Source organism: Notamacropus eugenii, chromosome 2 (assembly GCF_028372415.1).
Source record: "Notamacropus eugenii isolate mMacEug1 chromosome 2, mMacEug1.pri_v2, whole genome shotgun sequence".
NCBI lineage: Eukaryota > Metazoa > Chordata > Mammalia > Diprotodontia > Macropodidae > Notamacropus > Notamacropus eugenii.
The window spans coordinates 464668159-464679406 of record NC_092873.1 but is presented as its reverse complement, the minus strand read 5'-3'; the positions used below and the strand labels follow the sequence as shown (position 1 = coordinate 464679406).

Sequence of the window (11248 nt, the reverse complement as noted above, 5' to 3'; positions counted from 1 at the left end):
TCCCTAATACCTTGCATTCTGATTACCCCTTCCCTCAATGTACCCTCCCTTCTATCATACCCCACCCTTCCCTTATCCCCATCTTCTCTTTTTTCTTGTAGGGCAAGATAAATTTCTATACCCCATTACTTTTGTTTCTTATTTCCCGGTTACATGCAATAATAATTCTCAGCATTCATTTCTAATACTTTGAATTCCAATTTCTCTCCCTCCTTCCCTTTCTCCCTCCCTCCCCATCCCCACTGAGAAGGCAAGCAATCCAATACAGACTAAATATGTGTCATTTTGCAAAAGACTTCCATAATAATCATGTTATGTAATACTAACTATATTGCCCTCTATAATGCTCTATCCCCCCTTATTTTTTTATTCCTTTATTTGTTCTTGTCCCTTCCCAAAAGTGTTTATTTCTAGTTACTCCCTTCTCCCATTTGTCCTTTCTTCTATCATTCCCCTCACCTCACTTATCTCCTCCTCCCCTACTTCCCTGTAGTGTAAGATAGATTTTCATACCAAATTTAGTGAACATGTTATTCCCTCCTTAAGCCATATGTGGGGAGAGTAGCTTCATTTTCCCCCTCTCCCCTTATCCCTTTTCTCCTCCAATGAACAAGATTTTTCTTATCTCTTTTATGAGTTGTTATCTGCCCCATTCCATTTCTCCCTTTCTCCTCCCAGTATTTTCCTCCCTCGCCTCTTAATTTTTATTCTATTTTATTTTATTTTTTTGTGGATATCATCTCTTCTGATTCAACACAGCCTGTACTCTCTGTCTATGTGGTGTGTGTGTGTGTGTGTGTGTGTGTGTGTGTGTGTGTGTGTGTACAATCCCTCCACCTACCAAATACTGAGAAAAGTTTCAAGAGTTATAAATATTCCTTTCCATGTAGGAATGTAAACAGTTCAGCTTTAGAAAGTTTTTTATGATTTCTCTTTCCTGTTTACCTTTTCATGCTTCTCTTGATTCTTGTGTTTCAAAGTCAAATTTTCTATTCAGTTCTGGTCTTTTCATCATGAATGCTTGAAAGTCTTCTATATCATTGAATGACCATTTATTCCCTTGAAGTATTATACTCAATTTTGCTGGGTAGGTGATTCTTGGTTTTAATCCCAGTTCCTTTGACTTCTGAAGTATCCTTTTCCAAGCCCTTTGATCTCTTAATGTTGAAGCTGCCAGGTCTTATGTTATCCTAATTGTATTTCCATAATATTTGAATTGTTTCTTTCTAGCTGCTTGTGGTATTTTCTCCTTGGCCTGAGAACTCTGAAATTTGGCCACAATATTCCTAGGAGTTTCTCTCTTTGGGTCTCTTTCAGGAAGTGATCAATGGATTCCTTCAATATTTATTTTGCCCTCTGGTTCTAGAATATCAGGACAGTTTTCCTTGATAATTTCATGGAAGATGATGTCTAGGCTCTTTTTTGATCATAGCTTTCAGGTAGTCCCATAATTTTTAAATTGTCTCTCCTGGATCTATTTTCCAGGTCAGTTGTTTTTCCAATGAGATGTTTCATATTATCTTCTATTTTTTCAAACTTTTGGTTTTGTTTTTTAACTGCTTGGTTTATCTCATAGTTATTCATTTCCCTGAACTCAATTCTCTCTTTCAATGAACTATTTTGTTCAGTGAGCTTTTGAACCTTCTCCTCCATTTGGCTAATTCTGCTTTTTAAAGCCTCCTTTAGATCCTCCATTGGCTTTTTGGACCTCCTTTTTCAATTGAGTTAGCCTCTTTTTAAAGGTGTTATTTTCCTCAGCATTTTTTTGGTTCTCCTTTAGCAAACTGCTAACTCGCTTTTCAAGTTATTCCATGGCCTGAGCCCAATCTGGAGGCACTGGAGGCAGGGGCCTTGACTTCCTGTGACAGTATGCCTTGTTCTTCCTCATCTGAAAGGATGGAAGGAAATACCTGTTCACCAAGAAAGTAACCTTCTATGGTCTTATTTTTTTCCCTTTTTTGGGCATTTTCCTAGCCATTTACTTGACTTCTGAATCCTTGGTCAAGAGGATGGTCCTATTGTCCCTCCTTTCCCCAGTGCCATGTTCAAGGCTAAGATTCAACTCAACTGCTCGATTTCCCCAGGGTTTTGGGTGGGGGCAGGGCCATCATTCAGGGCTGAGGTTTAGATCAGCTGCTCCCTACCACCAGAGGCTTTAAGCTGAGCAGCCTGACAATGGACTCAGGTTGCTTCCCGGCCACTGCAGCTGCCTGAAGTCTGCTGCTGTGGCCTCTGCTGTAGCCTGGGGCTATTGCTGGAGGAACCCTGTTCCTTCTCTCCCAGCTGGGAAGGCCCTCCCACACTGACCTTTGGAGCTTCCTTTGTTACTTGTGGGTTGAGGTATCTGGGACCTTCCCTGCTGGGGATTCTGCCCTGGAGGCCTGTTCAGTCCTGTTCCTTCCTATGCATTGTGGCCAGGGCTGGGCTCTGCTCCACTCAGTGTCCTGTGCGATAGACCTTTCCTGTCAGCCTTCCAGGTTACCATTGGCTGGAAATCTCTTTTGTTCAGTTGTTCTGTGGCTTTTGCTGCACTAGAATTTGTTGAGAGTCATTTTTTACAGGTATTTTGTGGGCTGTGGGGGAAGTGCTAGAGTATATGCATCTTTCTACTCCATCATCTTGGCTCTGCCCCTAGGACAAGTTTAAGTTGGGGGAGTGGCTTTTCCAATGTTACACATCTAGCAAGTTTTAGAAGCGTAAGTATAATGCTCTTGCCATTATACCATAATACCTCACGTATTTTGTACACCATGGGAGCTTAATATGGTTTTTAAAAAGATTACCTATGTTTACCTTGCAGTTAACTAATATCCCTAAGTCTTGTTCACATGACCTGCTACCTACTCTTGCTACCATATTCTGATCACCAATGTAAAAACAAAACTCTCATTTTTTCCTAAACAAGTACCAACTTTAGTCTTATCTTTCAACATCTTTTTGAATTCTAATTCTTCAATTCCAAAAATTAGCTCTTCTCCAATGTTGTATGTTTTATAAACCTGATAAGTATGCCATTTATATTTTCATTCAACTCATTCAATAAATATTTATTTAGTATCTAGTATATACTGTTCCCCAACATCCCTACTGTCTTCTCAGGCCTTCTGCACCAAGCCAGAGGCATGGAAGTTGGAATTGCCTCCCACCTCACCCAGGACCTTTGCTTCAAAGCAACAACCATGACAGAAAACCTCCTCCCTTATGTCCTGTCCTTCAGATTATCTGGTTCCTCCCAGAGCCTCATTTTTCAAGGGGGATGTCTAGGACAACTATATCTTCATTTTTCTCCAGGCTGCTTTCTTGACTCTTAGCAGGACTTTCTCCATCATGCCTTGGAATCTTCTTCATCCTGGAAGCTCACAGCATCTTTGGACCACTTCTCACATTGTAAGTACCCACTACTCCTGCAGACTCTTCCTTTTATGGGCTGGTTTCTCCCAATACTTCCATTTTAAAGAAGATTCCTAGTTCAACACTGGAGAGATCCAGGTGGCATTCTTGACTCTCCATAAGACTTTCTCTACCATGTATTTTTCATCTCCCCCCTTTTCAACTTTCCTTTATGTGTCATTACCAATGAAAGGATACAGATAGGATTCCTACAGGATAACAACTGAGCTGAGCTTTAATGGAAGCTAGGGATTCTATGAGACAAAAGTGAAGTGATGGCTTATGCAGAAGCACACAAACAATCACAGATATGAACTTTGAAGATTGGAGAGTGTAGAAATTAGAGACAAAGAGGTGAATTAAGAGGCTATCGTACAGCCCCAGGGAGATGGGGAAAGGAAACAGCCTTTATTAAGCACTTATTATGTGCCATGGAGAAGGAAATGGTGAGCTACATCAGTATCTCTGCCAAGATAACCCCAAATGGGATCATGAAGAGTCGGACACAACTATCCAGTTGAAGATGTCCAATAGGTAAATAAACTTTATAATGATCACCTCACTTGATCCTCACAATAACCCTGTGAGGTAGATGCTCTGTGTCTAAATGATACTCATGTAGGAGATGAGAAAACTGAAGCACACATGTTAAATGACTTGCCCAGGATTGCATAGCTAATGTCTGGATTTGAACTCAGGTCTTTCTGACTCCATGCCCTTTGCTCTTACCCATGTACCACCTTGTTGTCTTCTTCAGGTGTGTGTGTGTGTGTGTGTGTGTGTGTGTGTGTGTGTGCATGTGTTCGTCCTTTGTTGCCAAAGAAGACCATGCTATCAGAGAAATAATGACATGACTTGTATTTGACTTTGTTTTGAGTGAGGGAGGGGCTGTGCAGATCACCAGCCTCACTTCTCCTCCAGAGCCATCTGAATCTAGTGACCAGATATTTATCAGGATGACTGGAGATGACCCAGGATGAGGCAATTGGGGTTATATGACTTGCCTAAGGTCACACAGCTAGTGAGTGTCAAGTATCTGAGGTGAGATTTGAACTCAGGTCCTCCTGACTCCTGCACTGGTGCTCTATCCACTGTACCACCTAGCTGCCCCTCCTTCTTCAGGTGGAGAGGTGACAAAGGCCTGAACCTGACCATGCTAAGAATAGAGAGATGGATATAGATACAAGATATATTTTAGAAGTGGAACCAATAAGTTTTTGGCAAATGATTGGATGTTAAGGATGTTGAGGGTGACTTTCAGTGATTGAAAGGGTGGTGGTACCCTGGACAGAATGGTTAGGAAGAGTGGGATTATACAGATAATTCCTCCACATTGTAACTTTCCCCATCACAGTTTCAGCATATGGTAGGTCGATATAAATTAGATAGGAATTTGGGGGAGTTTTGCAAAAGCCACAGATAACAAATGAAGCCCAGCAGATGATATAGAGCTTATGACCAACTACTTAACTCAAACTTTACAATAATGTACTGTCAACATCCCATAAAAGAAAAAGAAAAAATTCAGATTTCTCCTCTGGTATGAAGGGAAGGTTAAAATATTTTTCAAAGATTTTCCTGATCGCAGGGGTGCAGTGTCCCTAACTCCTGCCATGAAGGTATAACTATAATATGTTCTCTTTTAGACCTGCTGAGTTTGAAATACCTATGGGATATCCAGTTAAAGATGTCCAATAGGTAGTTGAGAGTGAAGGCTCAGAGTTCAAGAAAGGGACTGGAGCTGGATATAGAGACCTGGGAGTCATCTGCATAATAACTGAGGTGGTAGTTGAACCTATGGGAGCCCATGAGATGACCCTGAGAAAAAACAGAGAGAAAAGAAGGCCCAAGACAGAGCCTTGTGGCTTACCCAAGCACAGGGGGAGTGGGACAAGAATGATGATCCAGGGCAGGGATAGTTAGCCAGGTTGGAGAGAGGAGTGTTATAGAAACCTAGGAAGAAGAAGATGTCGAGGATGAGGTGGTCAACAGCATCTTTAAAGGCTACAAAGAGATCAAGAAAGATGATGCCTGAGAGGCACCTTTGAATTTGGCTGCAGAGTTGCCACCCTTACCCTCTGTCAGGGCAGGGGCACTGCCAGAAGTTGGTACTGCTTCTGGGGCTTGAGCCTTGAGACAATTCCTCATTCCATACCAAGGGCTGCTACCCTGTACTAGACTACTCCTTGCTGGTGCCATCAGAGAGGGCTTTACCACTTTAGGCTCGTCCACCACCTGAAGGAGATAAGGAGTGACCCTATGGGGATGACTCAGAACATTCCAAGGGTTTCTGGTTCCCCTCTCTCAGGGTTATGTCCAGTGTGGGAAATTCCTTCTAACAATCAGCCCTAGCAGCCAGCCTCAGGCACTCCTGTGGCCTTGAATTCCTAAATCTAAGGCCACGAATGCCTAGGTCAGATTGCCTACCTATTCCTGAGAAACACAAACAAGGCAACCAAGACATAGCCTTTGTGCACCTTATGTAAGTGGTTACCATTACTACCAAGGGCGAGAAGGATGCCTGGGACCTGACCTCCACAGAGGCCCCTCACTGAAAATGAGAAAGTGAGAAAGAGAAACAGAGAGACAGAGAGACAGAGATGGGGAGAGAGAGAGAGAGAGAGAGAGAGAGAGAGAGAGAGAGAGAGAGAGAGAGAGAGAGAGAGAGAGAGAGAGAGAGGTTTGCAGCTCCCGAGAAGCTGTTGTCTTTTTAAACCAATTGTAGCCCCTGTCTCCCAACTAAGGTGTAATTGTCCATACCCCCAATTCAGGAAAATGTCTCTGGGTTTCTGGGATTAAGCACAAATATGGAGCCAGCTCCTGGATTCCTGAGGGTAGTTCTGCTGCAGTAACTGCCCAGTGCCCCACAAACCTGCTGGAATCAGTCATCCTGAACCAAGGTCCCAATGCTCTCACAAGCCTTTGGGCTAACTAAAAGCTGCCAACCCAGACCCTCCCCCCACCCCCACCCCCAACTCTATTCTGGCTGTGCACCTGACTGCTAACCATCCCTGGTATTGTTTATTCACTGCCCATGCAGGAGAAGAGAGACCACTCAGAAGGCAAGAAGTGACTGGGCCTCCCCAAGGCTTGCTGGTAACTCTCAGGACAAAGGGTGGCAATCATGGCCTGCCCCACAGAGACTGTGGTCACAGCCGCCAACCTGGGAAAGCTGCCTAGAGGGAAGAGGAGCATATGAATGACCTGGAGCAGAAACAAGTCTAACAAGGTGGTATCCCAGCCAGCCAGGCAAGTAGGGGGGAGTGTTCTTGTCATTCCTTTAAGAGCCTGTTCAGTGTAACAGCTGGGCCCACTGAGGCCCTCTCTAACCAGCAGGCTCTTCTCCAAATTCAATCCTTGGCAAACCTAGCCAAGAGGCAGGTGTTTTTCCTAAACTCTTTGGCTATCCCCTGGGATGGGGGCTGGGGTGGTCAGTCAGTCAATCAGCATTTATCAAGAATTTGCTATGTGCCAGGTACTCTGCTAAGTTCTGCCCATCCATAGAAAGGCAAAGAATAGTCCCTGCATGTCTTGGCCCATCTCTGTCCATGCTCCATGGGATGCAGTCTCCAATGCATAAGCACAGACAGTGTTCAAGGCAGTGAACAGAGGGACAGATGGGGTCCCAGGCTCATCAAACCTGCAGATAGAATCAGATTTTCATGTCTAGCACAGAAGCAGAAAAGTTCAAGGGCAGAAATTTGCTAACTCAGTTTATAAAGTTCCATAGAGCTGACTTCCCTGTAGGTTAAAAATGGGCTGCTTTTCTCCTTTCCCGACACAGATGTTTGTAGGGTCTTCACAAAGCCAGCCAACCCAAGACTTGGAGTTCTGGTTTCTCACCTTGGACATGAAGTCACAGTGTTTTTCCAGGTGTGGAACAAAAACAGTGCAATATAGCTCAGGGGGAAGACTGGATCTGGAGCCAGAGGATCTGGCGTCCATGTTTAATCACATGACTTCACTTCTCTGACCCTGAATTTGTTCATGTCTAATAATTATTGTACCAACTCCCTGATGAGGTTATTGTGAACACATTACCCTCTGAATCTTCGAGTGCTATGGAAAAGTGAGTGTTATATCTTGCACAATGAAGGCTCATTATTCGGAAGGAAAGCAACCTGCTATAGTGAGTCAGAGGACCTGGTTCCAAATCCTCTCAATGGTACTTCCTATGTGACCTTGGACAAGCCAGTTGTTTTCTGTTAGTTGAAATATAATATAAGCTCCTTGAGGGAAAAAAAATTATTTGATTTGTATCCCCAGCATTTGACATAGTGCCTGGCACCTAGCTGTTAATAAATGCTTTTTTCCCTTCCATCCACCTATCCATCTCTTCATCCATTCATCCATCCATTCACTCAGTATATGCGTATGAAGCTTCTGTATAGTCTACAAGCCCAACTTTGTTTACTTCTTATTTTTGAACAGGGTGTTCTAGCATATTTTTTCACTGTTTTGCCCTTGGCACACCTTAGCATTGAGTTCACTGAGCACTAAAATATGTGCTGCTTTAATTAGTAGAGTCTTTCAGAGTTCACAGCATTCCTCTATTTCCTCGTTCTTTGCAATATATGTTGCAAATATTTTCATGGTGGTCTTCTTGCAAATATTTCTTATAAGCTTTATAATATGATATGGTCAAATATCCCATGGAATGATGTTTTTTATTGTCCTTGGACACATGAAAACCCACTCCAGCTCCTTTATTTGCCTTTCCAAGGGGGACCTATAGAACATCTTTCCATTCAGCTGCAGCTTTCTTTCATCTTCTGGTTTCACTTAAAACAAGACAGTCAAGATTAATGTGAGACTTAAATTTCTCCAGGATAATGCCCAGTCATGGGTCACTGGATGAAGATCTCACATTTAGAGTATCAACAACTGAGTATCAACAACTATGTAGATGGCCTAAGAACCCAGCCTTTGTTCCTAGAGCAATTCAGAACTGACCTTAAACTTAAGTGTACGAGGAGTGCGCTTCCCTCTGCCTGCTAGCTAACTCATTGTCCTTATTTATTCTCTGAGGCAATCAAGGGGTATGTTTTGATGTTTCTTTATTAATTATTAAAATTGCAGATTTCATTCATTAATTAGCTCAGTCCCCAAACTGGCTTATTGAATATTACTTATTTGGTGAACTAGAGAAACCTCTTTTTTCATAAACTTTTGCTTTTCTCTCTCTCTCTCTCTCTCCTCTCTCTTACAATGTACAAATGCATATACATATATATCAAACCGCCTAATATTCTAAAATTAAATAAGCATAAAGATTTTTTTACTACAATAAAAAGATATAAATGATTATTTACAACATATCAGCTGTCCTTTAACCATGCACTACAAAATACTGACTTCTCAGCACTCTGGAAACAGTCCCACCATCCATTTGTTTTAGGATACTAATTGAAATCTCTTCTCAATAATCTTCATTTTTCTTCAAAAGTTAAGAGTTAAATTCACTTCTCCTAGGAAATCAATTGTCTTGGACCATTTTCTTTGCCTTTTCTTCAACCATCACAGTTAACAATCTCTCCTAAACAAGAATTAAACTTTGTCTTCTCAAGGGACGGTTTGACTGTCAGTCCAAGATGCCACAACTTCTTAAATGCACAATAATAATAATATCTAGAGTCTCTGAGAGAAGGGCTGTTGAAGCAGATGTTACAGCTCCCCTTTCTACTATTATGGTACTGACACCATCAAACCAGAAATGACCAAGGGATATGTGTATTTCTTTGTTTCATGTAATGCCATAGTTAAAGAAGGCCTTGCCATATGGCCAACTTACTGGTAATGAGGCTTTCCATACTTGGCTAAGCTTGCTCTCACAATGAGGAGACAATCTATCATCCAGACCAAAGCCTTCTCAGGATGGTTATGCTCCCCTAGCATATCCTTCAAGTGTTCAGAATTCTTTATACTCCACATTAAAGTATGACTTTATGGAGTTTGCTTTGGAGCTTTCTGATGTTCATGGGAAAGTGCTTTGATAAGTATAAATTGATGCCTCAGTTTCCTCATCTGTAAAATGAAGAATGGAGAATGAGATTGAATTAGATAATTTCTAAAGTCCCTTTCAGATCTAAAAGTCTATGGCATCACAGAATCTCAGAGCTGAAAAAAGAAGCCAGGGCATCATGCCTGAATCACCTCCATAACATCGCCAGAAAGTGGTCATCCACTTTGTATTTGAAAACTGCCAGTGATAGGGGACTCATCCATCATGAGGTCATCTAATCCTGTAAAGGACTCCAGAATATATCTCAGTCTTTAAAAATTAGAAAACTGAACCCTTGGGAAGGAAAGTGAACTGCTCAAGGTTTGATAACTTGGTGGCAAAACTGAGATTCAAATCCAGGTCTTCTGGTTCCAAGTTCTTTTGATTACACCAAATTGTTTCTATTTCCTTGTAGTGCTATTGCTTACCTACCTCTCTGGATCTTCACGAGGACAGAATTCTGCTTGTGTGCTCCGAACTCAGAAACTCCAAAGAGAAGCCAGGAATCTTTGACACCAGGCAAGCAAAAGCATGAGACAAAACCGAGGGTGTAGATCCATCACATCACCTAACGGCTCTGCTCGTTACAGTGCCTCTGGAAATGATCTTGGATCCAGTTAACACTGGGACTCCTCCCTACCTGCCTTCTGGGCTTTCACCTGATAGACAGATGAATGAGTTGGAGTCTTGGTCTGGAAAAATTCCTGTTTAAGAAAATAATGGCTCTTTTTAAAGTTGGCAGGGAAAGAATAGGATGTCATTATTAGCCCCACAGGGAACGTTATCCTAAAGGGTAATTCTTAATTCCTTTGATATTTGGAAAGATCCTGAATTTCTGCAGATCAAAATCTCTCCTTTCTGCCTCCCCTTTGCTGGTTGTTATTGTAGTTTCCCCCTTAAGTCTTCCATAGAAGATGGGGCAAATCTTAATCCCTGGAATGGAAAATGCCTGGGAGGAGAAAATAGAGGGAAAGGGAGTGTTAGGTGGGAGAGGGCAAGGAGATCTGCATTTAGGAACCTTTGTGTTTAATGGAATGCCCCTTGCCGGGGCTCAAATATCTGCAGGATGCAGTCTGGAGGTATACCAAGAGGTATACCCCATGTGTTGGTAGGTAATGCTTTGTAACACCTGTTTTTGCTAGGTCTTAATATTTTTTCAGAAAATATTCCTCTGTAAAAGCTAAGTGTGGTGGTGGTGGTGGGTGTGTGTGTGTGTGTGTGTGTGTGTGTGTGTGTGTGTGTGTGTGTGTGTGTGTGTGTGAAGGGGGGGAGGAGGGAGAGAGAGAAAGAGACAGAGAGAGAGAGAGACAGAGAGAGATCTGGCAGGAAATGTATTGTGAATTTCCAAATAGCCCTGGCTTCTCGTTTCTCCTAGCCCCTCTCTCACACAGTCTTTCATCACTAGTGTGCAGATACCTGACCATCAGGGAGGATCTCTGCTTTGAAGAAGTATTCAGTTTCTTCCACCTTTCTCTTCCCTCCCTCCCTCATTTCCTTCCCTCCCTTCTCCTCATCTTCTACCTTCCTCCTTTCCTTCCTTCCTTCTTTCCCTCCTCCCTTCCTCCTTTCCTCCTTTCCATCCTCCCTCTCTCTCTCCAGTCCATGTCACTCCCTTGCTCAGGAAGCCTCAGTGGCTCACTCTTGCCTCTGGACAAAATGCAAACTCCTCTATTTGACTTTTAAAGTCCTCTAGAGACTGACTCTAGCCTAGTTTCCAGGTTTATTGAACATTCCCTCACACACCCTATGTTCCATCCACATTGGCCTGTTTGCCACGCCTTGCCTTCTCCCTCCCATACACACAACATTCTCTTTCCTGTTGCTATGCTTTTGTACAGGCTCCATGCCTGGCATTCC

At 42.6% G+C, this 11248-nt stretch overlaps 1 long non-coding RNA gene across 2 annotated transcripts; it reads left to right on the top strand.

Moving 5' to 3' along the window:
• The first annotated feature begins 248 nt into the window (after positions 1 to 248).
• LOC140529669 (uncharacterized) lies at positions 249 to 10003 on the top strand. 2 transcript variants are annotated; one of them, XR_011975642.1, is made up of 3 exons: positions 249 to 3387; positions 6431 to 6619; positions 9807 to 10003. It is a non-coding gene; the product is annotated as an uncharacterized lncRNA (long non-coding RNA). The 2 variants fall into 2 exon arrangements; XR_011975643.1 differs by having other exon boundaries at positions 6431 to 7263.
• The last annotated feature ends 1245 nt before the right edge of the window (positions 10004 to 11248 follow it).